This window comes from Jatropha curcas, chromosome 11, assembly GCF_041381405.1.
Source record: "Jatropha curcas cultivar XTBG-Jc1 chromosome 11, XTBG_Jcur_1.0, whole genome shotgun sequence".
Taxonomy (NCBI): domain Eukaryota; kingdom Viridiplantae; phylum Streptophyta; class Magnoliopsida; order Malpighiales; family Euphorbiaceae; genus Jatropha; species Jatropha curcas.
In genome coordinates this window covers 24,515,429-24,531,723 of record NC_143161.1, presented here as the reverse complement: position 1 = coordinate 24,531,723, position 16,295 = coordinate 24,515,429, and the positions used below count along the sequence as shown (strand labels likewise).

Below are 16,295 nucleotides of genomic sequence, written 5' to 3'. Positions count from 1 at the left end.
AATAAATCAAGTGTTTTCTATGCTAATTATATTCTAGCAAAAATTCAATTCTCAACAAAACACATTCCTTAATTTAAACATAAGTTAATAAGATTTTCTACACCAATAATTATTCAGTCGATGACAAATAGAATATGAATTATTTTCATAAAATTTATTTAACCTTTAAATAAGGTTTTTAATAATATAAATTCAACATTCCCATAGGCAAAACTAGTCATCCCTTCTCCATAATCGAATTGCACATAATTAAAAAGATCAAAAGGTTTTTATTAAGGTTATAATGGGTTTTAGGGTATAATTTAGCTAAGCAAGGGGAAGGATAAAAGGATAGATAAAAAACACAAAGAATGCATAATCTCAAGATTTTCATTACTGTGGGTTCCGTTTATGTATGGCACAACCCAAGAGGGGGGGGGGTGAATTGGGTTTTCTAAAAATTTAACTTTTAAAAACAAAAATAAGAATTCTGTTGGAGTGGAATTAGAAAGCATTTGTGAGAGTTAGTTATCAAGTTTAGAACTTCCTCACAAAGCTTATTGCAAGATTAGAAAGACTCTGTGAAGAACAATTATTGCATTTAGATTTACTTCACAAAGCTTAAGCAATTTTAGAATAACTCTGTGAATGATAGTTATTGCATTTAGAACTACTTCACAAAGCTTAAGCAATTTTAGAAAGACTCTGTGAAGAACACTATTGGGATTAGAACAGCTTCACAAAGCTTAAGTAATTTTAGAAAGACTCTGTGAAGAACAGTTATTGCGATTAGAATAGCTTCACAAAGCTTATTGCTATTTTAGAAAGACTTTATTAAAAATAGTTATTGCATTTTAGAACTGGTTCATAAAGCTTTAAGCAAGATTAGAAAACTGATTATAATTCATATTGTGAATTACACTAAATATAGAAGAACATATTAGAACTTGGTATAATTACAATACAGAAATCCAGAGTTCTAGTGTTCAACAGAGATAAAGCTTATTCACGATTAAGATCAGAAACTCATTAACAACTTTGCATTTCTAAACAGATTAACAGTTGTGTAAATAGAATATCAGCAAGTAGAACTTCAAAGAGTAAAAGAAGATAAACACAGAGATTTATAGTGGTTCGGCACTAACTCGCCTACATCCACTCCCCAAGACGCATCTTGAGATCCTCCACTATATTATCTATTTTCAAGGGTAAGAGACAAACCAACAATACAAGGAAATAGATCAACACCTAGATCTAACATTTATCCCACTAGATTTTCCAAAGGTTCTAGTCAACCTCATCCCTTTCTGTTTTTGCGGAGAACAAAAACTCAAATCAAGACATTTGAATCTCACACAAGGAGAAGGTCGCTTGATAACCTATTACACCATAACTTTTCACCTAAGCTATTACACAAAAGTTTTTCAAATAAAGAGCCTGTCTAAAACAGATTACAGAATCTACATAGACAGAGAGAAATGTAAATATAAGCACAGAAAGAACAAAAAATGAATTTAGAAAACAGATTTAAAGATCAGAATTGTTCTTCAGAAAATGTTGTTAATAAATTTTCTTTTCTCTTAAAAATTTTTCTTGAAGCAAAAAGACGAAAAGAAATAGGGGGATTGAAGAGAGAGCTTAGAGAGATTTAAACTTTGAATAATGAACTCATACTCTTTTGCAAAAACCCGTTTTTTTCACAAGAGGAAATTGTTTTTATATGAAAAGATGATATTCTCTTTAGAAGTTAACGTTGAGATTATTGCTTTAATGAGCAATGAAGTTTCTAACATTCTTAAACTAAAGAGACAATGCATGGGCTGTAATTAAAAGGGCTGTCAGACCACTTTTAATACTCACACATGCAAGGTTTGGAGGTGAAAGGATTAGTTTAGAAAACAGTGTAATTTTAACAGTAGAAAAAGCCAGCTGTATTAGAAACAGACAACTGTATTAAATTAGAAACTGCTTTTTAGATCAGAAACTGCTTTTTCCAGAATTTCATTTAATAGCCACCAAGACTATTTACTCCAAAGATATTTTAGATGGGAAAACGTGAAGAGTAAAGATTTTGGCTATATACTCTTAATAAATTTATTCAAAAATATTTCAAAACAATTTTGAGAGAGAGATAAAATAGATTTGTGCTTATAAAATTATTTACTCTCTATCCTACAATAATTGCCTAAGACTTATTATAATACTAACCAATAGAAAATATCTTCATTAATCTTCATGGTCTTCAAATAAAAATCTTGGGTTGTCGGAACTTCATTTCTTCAATAATTTTCATATTTTAAAAATCTATATAAAATAATATTAGCACATACAAGAATATTAAATTTATTTGTTTTGTATAATCATCAAAATCTCAAGATAAAATTGACCCTTGCGCCAACAATCTCCCCCTTTTTAATGATGGCAAAACCAATAAATTTATCAAATATAAAATCATGTGCTCCCCCTAAATTTATGCATGTCAACAAAATACAAGTTCTAAACATAACAGATTTATCATGAAGCAGGATTAGAACTTCTATAAAACTCCCCCTGAATAAGTGCAATACAATATCTGTGGGGATTAGAACAGAATACAGATTTAAAAACTGACATTAGAATTAAAACAAAGTTCTAAGTCTTTTAATCAAAGCATACATTAGAATTGAAAATAAGTTTTAGGATCTAACAATCAAAGCATACAAAGCATATTCTGTTCAAATAGAAACAAAACATTAGAACAAAAATATCACAGATTAGAACATGATAAGCAAATAGATTAAGTACTTAAATAAATATACTATGTTCTCCTTCAAGTACTCAAGCATCAAGTGTACTGTGGTCTCCCCATTATAATAAAAATATCACAGATTAGAACATGATAAGCAAAGAGATTAAGTACTTAAATAAATATATTATGTTCTCCTCCAAGTACTCAAGCATCAAGTGTACTGTGTTCTCCCCCTTTTTGTCATCATAGAAAAGGGTTAGTAAATCATAGCAAAATAGAGATAGAAAAAAAAAAGTGAGAAAATTCTAAGCAAATTACAGACATAAATAAAAATCAGAGCAAATAACAGAAAATTGTTCGCAAAACAAAATAGAAACACAGTCAGAGAGTAGTTTAGAAAGAAATCAAAGAGGTTTAGAATCAGTTCTGAGTCTTTTTGAACTCCCGAGATTCTGAGCAGGTGAAGTTTCAGTTGGATTCTCATATTGTTTAGAAAAGGGATGCAGAGGAGGTTTTCTTCCATGAACTCTATTTCCCCCTTTCTTCTTCTTACTATCAGCTTCTTCTTCTTCTAAACTTAATGTTTCCTTTTCTGTTTTGTCTTTCTCAGCTTTTTCTTTTTCTAAAGAATCTTCTTTTTCTTTTTCTAAACTTGATTCCATTACCAATTTAAAAAGAAAACTAAGAAAAAGAATAAAATAAAAGAAATAACACAAAAAAATACCGTAAAAAAATAAATGAAATAAAAGAAAATAAAACAAAGAAACAAAATAAGATGAAATAAATAAAAATAACATAATTAAAAATACGAAATATTAGAAATCCACATCAGAACCTTATATTGCTCTTCTAAACATGAAAAATTTTTTCAAAGTCACACATAATAGAATTTTAAAACATACCACATAATATGTTTTTTAATCTCAAATATAGAAAGCATTTTAGAACATACTCACAGAGTTCTAAAATTAAGAGTTTAGAACTAACACTACAAAAAAAACGCTCAATTGCGATCGATTTTTGCGACCGACTTAAATCGGTCGCAATTTTGCGACCGATTTGCGACGTATAATCCATCGATCGCAAATTTTGGCGCTGAAAATTCCCGCGAAATGGTTAATGATTTGCGACTTGTGTACTACGAATTTGCGACCGATTTTGAGACCGATGTGCGACTAAGTGGTTTTCTGTCGCAAAATTTCGCGTGTAAAAAATGGGGCAAAGTTCTGAGACCGATTGGAGACTAAATTGCGACTGATTTTTTGCGACCGATATATTTAGTCGCAAATCGGTCGCAAATTTTGTGCCTAGTCAAACGACGTCGGCTCATTAAAAATTGCGACCGATGGTTATAAAATTTGCGACCGATGTGTCGGTCGCAAAAATTAGGGCTTTAAACGCCGCGCCCTCTCTTTTTTCTTTCTTCTTCTTTCTCTCTTCTCCTTCTCCTCTCCTCTCCTCCGTCCGCAGCGCCGCTTCGGCCCTTCCTGACATCGTTCCAGCTCGCCTGACGCCGCCAGCCCCGCTCCCTTTGCACTCCGGTCACTCTGTTTCGAAACATTCTGAGGTTAGTTTTATTTTGCGATTAATTTTTCAAAATTTTTTTTTCGAATTTATTTGTTTTTTATTATATTAATTTATGGTTGATTTTGTATATTGTTGTTAGAATTTTGTATATGGTTGCGATTAATTTATTTTGTATATGGTTGAGTTGCGATTAGAATTTTTTTAGGGGAGTCAAAATTATTATTATTTTTATTATTATTACTGTTCTTATTATTATTATAATTATTAGTATTATTGTTGTTGTTATTATTATTATTATTATTATTAATATTATTAATATTATTATTGTGATTGTTATTATTATTATTATTATTATAATTATTACTACTGTTCTTATTATTATTATTATTATTATTATTATTAGTAGTAGTATTAGTATTATTAGTATTATTGTTGTTGTTATTAATATTATTATTAATGTTATTATTATTATTATTGTGATTGTTATTATTATTATGATTATTAGTATTATTGTTATTGTTATTGTTGTTGTTATTATTATTATTAGTATTATTGTTACCTTAAGCGATTGTGATTGACAATTCTAGCAATTAATCTACTAGCATGCGTTTGTTTGCCGAATAAAATTAAGAGAAAAATAACAATTAAAGATATGAATTATTGAAAACATTGGAATCAAGTGCATTTGACCGTATTATTTGTCTGAAAATTTAATATAACTCATTTTACACAATGAATGATATCAAAATATTAAATATCCATTCAATTTTTATTATTTTTTATTGTTTATATCTTTTTTTAACTAATAAAAAAAAATAGCTAATTTTGATTTTCAGGTGGGAACTTCCAGTTAAACGCACTTAATTGTACCAAAATACTATTTCACGCTTAATTATAAATATTTTCCATTTGTACATCTAAGTAGAAAAAAAAAAAAAAGAAAATTCAGGCATCATCAATATAATAACTGTATATTCTACAGTAGACCAAGAGAAAGTGATTTGATTTTAATGGCCTAGCTACTATAATTAACTTGATCCATTTTGAGGCCCAGCCCACAAAAACTTCCTTTTTCCTTTTGTTCTTATCTGTAGATCCGGCACTACGTCAACCCATAAAAATTGTACACAAATGAAATTCGCAAGTTGGATTCAAAGCTCTTATAAGGTTGAATGAGGGCAGACATTTGAATTCAACTGCAAGTTTTTACTTTATGAAGAAAATTAAAAGTTGGTCAATGTCAAATCTTCAAAAAATTTCATATTTTGAAAGTTTATATATGGTCTATGAACAAATATAGTCTTTTTTTTTTTTTTTTTTTTTTTTTTTTTTTTTTTTGTAATTGGAAATTGAATATTCCATTTAAAGAGATATTTTAAAAATTTGGCCTAATATAGGGGAGAAGGTTGAGGTTGAGAATACACATGATTGCAAAAGGTCCCAAACAAACTAAACAAGTAAAAAGCAAAAGGTCACAAATTCTACCGTTGGAGAAATAAAAAAAATGATAGCAATTGATTGAGACTTAACTTACTAAGGCAACAATCCAAAAACCACGTGTTTCTGACTTATGTTCTTTAATCACTCTTCAAAAATACAGATATTTACAATCAATTAATAACTAAGAAAAATTAAATTGAAATCACATCCATTCCCCTCATCTTAAATAAAAATAATTACCAACTGCACAACCACCAGAAATTGAATGAGTTTGAATGATGAATTTTTTTAACTACCTCACCAACTCGGAAGCGAATTTATTACAAAATTAACTGCTTTGATAGCTACTTTAGTAGACCATTTCAAAGTCTGCAACCACTTCGTTCAAGTTTCAAAGTCTGCTTTGATAGAATATAATATAGATTTATTGTTTGAATTGTTAAATATTTATGTATTTGAATTTAAACAAAATCTATAATAAGTTTCAAAGGTTTAGATGTAATGGATTTCAAACTACTTAAAGCAAGTGTCATTTCAAATATACAGATTATAAATATTATAGGATTTTCTTTTTATTATATAATATTTTACATTTTATTCAAGTTAATCGAAAAAGAAATATAAAAGAAATATGCAAATGCGATGTGTACTTAAGAGTTTTCAGTTTTCAATATATACTCCAAACTACAAAAACTAATTGTAAATATCTTAAGATCAGCGTATACGTAGTTGATGCATAAAAACTAACTCTGTGAAAGTAATGAACAAAAATAATAACAAGTTCAAAAACTAATTTGAAATAACCCGAATTTTTATTTTTAAAGATTTTTCATTTAAATTTAATAAACCGACAGCCTGGAAAATTCATAGTAATATTTTAGTACGAGCACTGTGAGAAATCGAATCAAAAACCGATTGGAAAAGCCGTAAACCAATCGAAAATCGAGGATTGGGGCCGAATCGAACCGAATCGAACCGGTTCGACCCAAACCATCTAGAAATTTCTTTTTTTCCTCTATTTTTTTTAGCACACTTCACTCCCCCTCCCCCCGTTCCTGCGTTTCTTGACCACCGGCGACTTCACCTCCGCCACCTTCTCCTCCTTCTCTTTCTTCTTCTTCTTCTTCTTCTTCTTCTTCTTTCCTTTCTTTTCTTTCTTTCTTCTTCAGTGCACCTGCATTTTTGGCGAGACAGGGACAGAGCAGCAGAGCTGCGCGCTACCGCCACTCCGCTGTCGCTCCTCGCTGCAGCTCGACGTCGCAGCAGCTCCGTCAGCGACTTCACCAGCTCCTTGGACCAGATCGCGCGGCACGAGCAGGCCCGGCCTCCTTCTGGCGTTGATCAAGCAAGCATCGCGCCTCAGTGGATCTGTCGCGCCACCGCTCTGCCACTGCTTCAGCACGCCTCCGACCACCTAGGATCGGCCATTTGAGCTCTTCCGTCCCTTCTAGCAACTTCACCTGCCACTGTCTGCCCCAGCTCCGATCAAGCTAACGCCTGCCAAGCTAACCAAAAAAAATTTTGATTTTCAGCTCGTTTGCAGCTAGGTAAGCAGCATTCTGGCTCTTTTTCGGTTGGATTCATGAGTTCCTAATTTTAGTTAAAGAGATTAAAGTAGATAGAGTTAATGTATAGATTGAAACCCTTAGCTAACGACTCTGCAGATTTATTTGGAGGATTTTGTTACATTATTACTATTTGGAACTATGAATGGAAATTTAGTTAATTTAGTTAGATGAGTTAGTGTTAGTGTTAGTGTTAGTAATTAATTAGTTAAGTTAGTTGTAGTTAATTGTTGTAGCTAGTTTATTTAGTTAAGTTAGTTGTAGTTAATTGTTGTAGCTAGTTTATTTAGTTAAGTTAGTTTTAGTGAATAAAAGTAATGGTTTGTAGTTAAATTAGTTTAGTTAAGTTAATGTTAGTAGTGCTAGTTAATTAAATTAATTTTATTATTTATAATTAATTAATTTGGTAATTATGAGTAGTTAACAGCTTTATAATGATAGTGTTGAATTTATTAAGGTAGTTTAGATATAATGTTATTGTAATATATAATTTTGATTGTGTGGTGATGTTGAGAATTGAAGGAAATGTTGATATTGTTCTTCGGATGGAGGATGGGAAATTGAATTGATTAATTGCCCGACGGATGGGCCGTATAGATTGAATATTTATGAAATTGTTGATATTTTAACAGGTGGATAGTTCAATTTTTAGGGGAGATGCTGCCGAAATTTTGGTAGAAAATAAATAAAATATAGTTAGATAGAGAAATAAAAATTTAGACATAAAATAAAATTTTTAGAGTGGTCAAGAATTATCTTATCTAATAGAATTAATTTTGCGTCATTCTTACTTTGCTTAGATCACCCGGGTCCATCTAGTGCTCCTCCAGGACAGAATCAAAGCTAGAACTTCGCTCTCCATCACTGTGAGTAATAATAAATAATGCATGTCAACACTGCATTTGCATAACATTACATTTTTATATATTTACATATTGTATTTTCTCAAAAATATTATGTTATGATCACTATAATTATACTTATGCATAATTGTGCATTTGGATGAAATTGATGTATTATGATAAATGAATTGTTTGATTATTTGTGTTGTGTATATACTGTGCTCTGTTTGTGTGGAGTTGGGATGAAGTGGGTCACCCTGGGTTTGTGAGGACGGTCGATAAATATGGATCCTGATGAACTGATGAAATTGGACCGTCGGCCGGGTAAATGGGAGATCGGCGCCCCCGTGTGCACCTGATGAATTGATGAAATGATGTTGATGATATGGAAAAGAAAAGAGAGAATGTAAAATAAAATATTGAGAGGACTGGTCAAGTGAGGATTAGACCGGTCGGCCAGATATGGGGGATTGGCTCCCCGGGTGCACATGTTTGAGAGGATGGGCTGTTTGAGAGGACGGCTCGTCGGGGGTTTAGGTGACACCACTGACTAATTTCCACGTGATGTGATTATTTGAAGGTGATATTGTTTGTGGGTGCTGATGTAATGTCATATGATTGACTGTTGTGTGTTCATTCAGTATACTAGGGTGCATTTGCTTGACTGTATGTGGTGTGCATTATTTATTATTATTCACTGAGTTGTAAAACTCACCCCCTTCTCTCCAAACCTCCCAGGTACTAGGAAGCAGTTGATTCGACTGAAGCTCTGCACTCTTCTCCGCAGAGTTATAAATGTAAACTTTATATTGTTGTTATTTAATTTTGGATGTATAAATTATTCTATTATCAGAATATTATTGAACTCCGCAGTTATAGGGTTGTGCATTTAAATTGGGCCTTGTCGTATGCGTTACTTTTTATAAATGGTATGAAATGTATAAGTTGAGTAATTAGGCTTACTACGGGCCTCGGGGGCCTTATGCTTACCTGGGCCCTAGTGCCGGTCCGGCCCACGGAGTCGGGTCGTGACAAAGGTGGTATCAGAGCAAAAGTTCATAAGTCTAGATGTAACTGCGGAGTAATTTCTGTCATGTCTTGATATAGTCTTCCTTGCTTTCCCCTTCAACGTTCTTGCGTTCTTCGCAATCAGGTTAAAGTCAAGTTGTTTAATGATTAAAAATTTGTATCCTTGTCCTTTAGAGATGTGATTTAGCTAATGATGCTAAGGGGATGGTTTAAACTTAAGCTAAAATCCTTCTATGGAATAAATAATATTCATATATAATTTAAGTAGGTAAGAAGATAAGTATATAGGATTAATAAGTTGAAGTTAGATGATGAAATTGTGCTATTTTTATTTAATACGTGTGGAATATGGAATACATATATAAAAATGCATGAATGTGTGTATATGTGTGGCTGCAGAATTGAGAATGAGTTGCTAATTATTTATTAGGAGAAATAAATGATTCGGATTCGAGGACATTAGAATCCATTTAATTAGAGTATTAAATTAGCATATGTATTTGATGAAATTTACATGATGTTGGTTAGTGGAATTTCTTATAATTATTGAGATAAATATTTTTCTGGATGGAATGGATATACATGATTTTTTTATAGGGTTTGAATATTGAAGGATTTGGTGTGATTTGATATGATAATTGGTGATGAGTATTTTTCATAAAGAATAATATTGGTGGAATTATTATATGAAGTGAGTTTTATTTATGAATAATCGCTGCTTGGTAGAGTAAGGTGTATTGTTGTATTCATCAACTTTTTTTTTTAGGGTGTGAATATAGGGGATAATATAAATTATTGTGGATAAAAGAAAAGTAAATCGCGATTTTTAATAGGAGATAAATTACTTTAATCTTTATGTACTTAGTGGTGGATATTGTGTGGCTTGCGGAATCTTATGGTTTATCTAATGGTATTTAGTCTTTTGATGTTTAAAATAATTGTTGCACACTCGATGGTATGTAAAGTACAAACAATGATTTTTATTTAATGGGAGATTCTATGATCCGAGGAACAATTCTATAAGGGAATTAAGGTAATTATGTTATGTAAATAGTGGGGCATGATGATTTAAGTGTATTGATGATTGACATTGGATCTGGAGAGATAATTATCCAATTATTGAATTGATGTTATACTAATGAATTAGATAAGTAAGGATGAAACTAGTCCTGTTATTGTATGGATATTTAGAAAAGAATCAATTACAGAAGCGTGAAAGAGTATAAATTAGTATGATTTAAATGAGGATAATCAGTATATAAAGTTTTAACAAATTAGGGGTCATGGGTAACAAGATTTGGTAAAAATAGGAATAATGATGCATCAGCGGATTTAGGATAAAGACTTCTATACTTTGGGATTTCATGAGTGTAGAAAAATTTTGGTTCGTGTTGATCTCACGATGCTTATACGAGAATAAATTCTAAGACAAAGTGATCAAGAAATTATAAGTGATTATTGTTAGGATAGAAAAGATTGAGTAATAGTTAATAGAAGTATTTGTGGATCCATGTGTGATATAATTAAGATCCTAGTACATGTAGGATGTTTAATAAGCCAGACTAATCTTATGGACCAGGTATAATAAAATAAAAGTAAAAGATAGCAAAGGTAATTAGTGGTTTTGGGATTGGAACGCTATTATATTGGGTGATAATTATATTAGGAAAATGATAATTTGAATATAATTTGAAGGAGAATAATATTTGTATAATTGAACAGTTTCTTGTTATATCTCTTGAAGAATAGAGCTAAGGTGGATATTAAGAATTTAAATGTTCATAAATAGTAAATTTAGAATCTAAAAAGAGATCAAATGAAGGAAGCTATTGAATGTTTGGTGATAAACAAATAGATAAATGATTCAAGGATTGTAATCCCGATGAGGAAAAGAACTAAGTACTTACATTCAGGAAGAAAGATAGACTTTCTACTTGAGAGTAAGAAATTTTTTTTGACTTCTGTCATTTGATAGCGTCTAGTTAGGAAATAGTTTTAAGAGTTATATGAATCGAATCCATATAATGAGCTTATAAATATATTATGTACAAGTGAGGAATGTTATTAATACTAATAACTGGGAATAAGAGTTGATGAAGAATCATGAGATTCAGCTTGAGATGGCGATGAATGTGAATAAATGTAATTTCTTGATGCAAGGTAGTTAGAATAAGAAATTCCTATTACTTAGTGCATTTTTGTAAGTTACTTAGTTTATTGGATGGAGAAAGGGAGATATAATTAAGCCTCTAGGGAACAGAAGGGTATCTGGAGTATTTTATAAATATCAATGAACTAACTGGGTTTTAATTTACTGTTCATTTGGAATATTGAGATTTGTGTAAGAATAAACAAGTGAATTTGGGATAATTTTAGGGAGAAGAATACACACAAGTATTCAAAAACTGAAAACATGAATTATAAGATTATCGGATGTGTTAACAAGATGGTCTAAGATTACATCTTCACTATACTTGAAGACCAACTTAAGTGTGTTAATATGGTAATCTATTAATTTAAAATTTGCTCATGGAATGATTGAGATATCAATTAGGATGAGAGTCATTCATATATGATTTGGAGTCGATGTAAAGCTATTCTGAATTTCTTAGCAATTGGTGGAAATTATGATTGAATGAATAGAATTGTGTTATAAATGGCAGTTTGTGACAGATCTTATGGTTTAAGAGAATACTTAATTAGTTAGGTCCATTCGAGGAATGGTACATTGCAACTCTGATGTTGAAGGATTCAATGAGGAATTAACCTTGTTTGGAGTAAAGAATATAGAGAGAACATAATTATGGTTGAGGATATTCCTAAATTGTATTAGGTATAAATTTTACGAATTTGGAGGTGATAGACAAACTTGGAGAGAAAGAATAACCCAATGATATTATTATCTGAATATTCTTAGGTATTCATGGGTAAGAAGAAACATAAAACAAAGGACATAGTTTAATCAGGAGTTGGATTATAGGTTTAATATCCTTAATCTCATACTTAGCTAGAGCAAAAGGCACTACTTGTTTAGGATATCTGGATACGTAGACCTAGGTAAATTGGATATAAAATACGGTTTGGAGAATTTTACATCTTGAGCAAGATAAAAAAAAAAAAATGTTGGCTAGACTTCTTTATGGAGTTGAGTGTAATAGAATGGTGTGTGCATATTTTAGAAAATGCATTAAGAATATTTGGCATGACAACAACTAACTTGACTAGTTGCATAAGTTCTTGTCATAATTAGTTAAGAAATGGTATAATATGAATTCTCATTAGTAGGATTTGAAAGGAGATTATATTATCTTTCGTTGGAAAATGGTTAAGGTGATAAATATGTGATGAGATTGGGATATAAGTCAGGATCTCCTATCGGTTGATAGCAATTAGCTAGAGAAATGTCATGATTTTGTTTGAAATAAGCTTGTAGTAATGGTAAGAATTTGTTCTCATTAATTAGAAATGATTGTTGCCTATAATAGCTAATGAGAGTAATAACCCTTACTTGAACAGAGGTTATGAGGAACTTAAATTCTTATGGTTAACAGTGAATACTAGAGTCGAATCTGTGCCTTGGGTTATGAGTGTTTTACTTGATTTGACTTGTAGATATAGTACAACTCAAGTTTAAATTAACTATGGTGATATGGTAGATATCTAGCTGCTCAGGAGAACAAGTATTCTACTGAATGTGAATAACTTTTATCAGTTGCAGGATTATGTGAGAAGCACAACCACCATTGTTTTCCAGTTACTTGTTACTTTTAAAATTCGAGGACGAATTTTTATAAGGGGGGGAGACTGAAATAACCCGAATTTTTATTTTTAAAGATTTTTCATTTAAATTTAATAAACCGACAGCCTGGAAAATTCATAGTAATATTTTAGTACGAGCACTGTGAGAAATCGAATCAAAAACCGATTGGAAAAGCCGTAAACCAATCGAAAATCGAGGATTGGGGCCGAATCGAACCGAATCGAACCGGTTCGACCCAAACCATCTAGAAATTTCTTTTTTTCCTCTATTTTTTTTAGCACACTTCACTCCCCCTCCCCCCGTTCCTGCGTTTCTTGACCACCGGCGACTTCACCTCCGCCACCTTCTCCTCCTTCTCTTTCTTCTTCTTCTTCTTCTTCTTCTTCTTCTTTCCTTTCTTTTCTTTCTTTCTTCTTCAGTGCGCCTGCATTTTTGGCGAGACAGGGACAGAGCAGCAGAGCTGCGCGCTACCGCCACTCCGCTGTCGCTCCTCGCTGCAGCTCGACGTCGCAGCAGCTCCGTCAGCGACTTCACCAGCTCCTTGGACCAGATCGCGCGGCACGAGCAGGCCCGGCCTCCTTCTGTCGTTGATCAAGCAAGCATCGCGCCTCAGTGGATCTGTCGCGCCACCGCTCTGCCACTGCTTCAGCACGCCTCCGACCACCTAGGATCGGCCATTTGAGCTCTTCCGTCCCTTCTAGCAACTTCACCTGCCACTGTCTGCCCCAGCTCCGATCAAGCTAACGCCTGCCAAGCTAACCAAAAAAAATTTTGATTTTCAGCTCGTTTGCAGCTAGGTAAGCAGCATTCTGGCTCTTTTTCGGTTGGATTCATGAGTTCCTAATTTTAGTTAAAGAGATTAAAGTAGATAGAGTTAATGTATAGATTGAAACCCTTAGCTAACGACTCTGCAGATTTATTTGGAGGATTTTGTTACATTATTACTATTTGGAACTATGAATGGAAATTTAGTTAATTTAGTTAGATGAGTTAGTGTTAGTGTTAGTGTTAGTAATTAATTAGTTAAGTTAGTTGTAGTTAATTGTTGTAGCTAGTTTATTTAGTTAAGTTAGTTGTAGTTAATTGTTGTAGCTAGTTTATTTAGTTAAGTTAGTTTTAGTGAATAAAAGTAATGGTTTGTAGTTAAATTAGTTTAGTTAAGTTAATGTTAGTAGTGCTAGTTAATTAAATTAATTTTATTATTTATAATTAATTAATTTGGTAATTATGAGTAGTTAACAGCTTTATAATGATAGTGTTGAATTTATTAAGGTAGTTTAGATATAATGTTATTGTAATATATAATTTTGATTGTGTGGTGATGTTGAGAATTGAAGGAAATGTTGATATTGTTCTTCGGATGGAGGATGGGAAATTGAATTGATTAATTGCCCGACGGATGGGCCGTATAGATTGAATATTTATGAAATTGTTGATATTTTAACAGGTGGATAGTTCAATTTTTAGGGGAGATGCTGCCGAAATTTCGGTAGAAAATAAATAAAATATAGTTAGATAGAGAAATAAAAATTTAGACATAAAATAAAATTTTTAGAGTGGTCAAGAATTATCTTATCTAATAGAATTAATTTTGCGTCATTCTTACTTTGCTTAGATCACCCGGGTCCATCTAGTGCTCCTCCAGGACAGAATCAAAGCTAGAACTTCGCTCTCCATCACTGTGAGTAATAATAAATAATGCATGTCAACACTGCATTTGCATAACATTACATTTTTATATATTTACATATTGTATTTTCTCAAAAATATTATGTTATGATCACTATAATTATACTTATGCATAATTGTGCATTTGGATGAAATTGATGTATTATGATAAATGAATTGTTTGATTATTTGTGTTGTGTATATACTGTGCTCTGTTTGTGTGGAGTTGGGATGAAGTGGGTCACCCTGGGTTTGTGAGGACGGTCGATAAATATGGATCCTGATGAACTGATGAAATTGGACAGTCGGCCGGGTAAATGGGAGATCGGCGCCCCCGTGTGCACCTGATGAATTGATGAAATGATGTTGATGATATGGAAAAGAAAAGAGAGAATGTAAAATAAAATATTGAGAGGACTGGTCAAGTGAGGATTAGACCGGTCGGCCAGATATGGGGGATTGGCTCCCCGGGTGCACATGTTTGAGAGGATGGGCTGTTTGAGAGGACGGCTCGTCGGGGGTTTAGGTGACGCCACTGACTAATTTCCACGTGATGTGATTATTTGAAGGTGATATTGTTTGTGGGTGCTGATGTAATGTCATATGATTGACTGTTGTGTGTTCATTCAGTATACTAGGGTGCATTTGCTTGACTGTATGTGGTGTGCATTATTTATTATTATTCACTGAGTTGTAAAACTCACCCCCTTCTCTCCAAACCTCCCAGGTACTAGGAAGCAGTTGATTCGACTGAAGCTCTACACTCTTCTCCGCAGAGTTATAAATGTAAACTTTATATTGTTGTTATTTAATTTTGGATGTATAAATTATTCTATTATCAGAATATTATTGAACTCCGCAGTTATAGGGTTGTGCATTTAAATTGGGCCTTGTCGTATGCGTTACTTTTTATAAATGGTATGAAATGTATAAGTTGAGTAATTAGGCTTACTACGGGCCTCGGGGGCCTTATGCTTACCTGGGCCCTAGTGCCGGTCCGGCCCACGGAGTCGGGTCGTGACATAATTGGTCCAATTTTTTTTTTTTTTAAGAATAATTGGAATTTATATAAATTATTTTTTGTGTGCAAAAATAATTACATGTTCTTAATTATTGGCAACTCTTTCTTGAGAAGTTTTGGCTGTGTTTTTCTTTATTTTATATTATTGTCGTTATTACTCTTAAATATGTGTGAACCCCTCCCCCAAAATATCATAGGCATGTGAATGCATGTGACTAAGGGAAGAAATGCACGTGAATGTATGAGTCGCCACCTTGTTTAATTGTTTTAGGGTAAACTAGGAAAAACCCTAAGTGACTCCAATTTTAATTAACCTAGTTACTAGATTAATTAGCCCAATGTCTAAGGCATGGTCTTCGAACCCGAGGTGGATCCCGAGACTATGTCATGCTGATGAAACTAGGTTATGTGATTCGACTTGCCGCCCGGGGTTAGATCCCGAACGTGCCTACGTACTTCCGTTTGAATGGAAGATCAAAGTCAACGTAGTTCGATAGGCCTCTTTTAGAGGGCTTTGAATGGGATGCTTTATGCATGAGTGTGTGTATGCTTTGTGCATTTTGTTTAGGCATTTTGCCAAAAAGGTTGAAGGATTTAGGCACTTGGTGCCAAAATGTTGATTTTGAGGCTTTTAGCCAAAAGAATTTAATTTGGGCTTATTCTTGCCAAAAGATTGATTTTTAAGGCATTTGTGCCAAACGAATTGTTTTAAGGCTTTTAAAGCCAAAATATTGGT

General features: G+C 32.5%; 2 long non-coding RNA genes across 2 annotated transcripts; both read left to right on the top strand.

The window, feature by feature from the left end:
* Window positions 1-7,022: 7,022 nt before the first annotated feature.
* LOC149492791 (uncharacterized) lies at window positions 7,023-8,975 on the top strand. Its single transcript, XR_016318892.1, has 3 exons — window positions 7,023-7,221; window positions 8,040-8,105; window positions 8,820-8,975. It is a non-coding gene; the product is annotated as an uncharacterized LOC149492791 (long non-coding RNA).
* A 4,244-nt stretch (window positions 8,976-13,219) lies between these two features.
* Window positions 13,220-15,298, top strand: LOC149492790 (uncharacterized). Its single transcript, XR_016318891.1, has 3 exons — window positions 13,220-13,667; window positions 14,486-14,551; window positions 15,266-15,298. It is a non-coding gene; the product is annotated as an uncharacterized LOC149492790 (long non-coding RNA).
* Window positions 15,299-16,295: the final 997 nt, after the last annotated feature.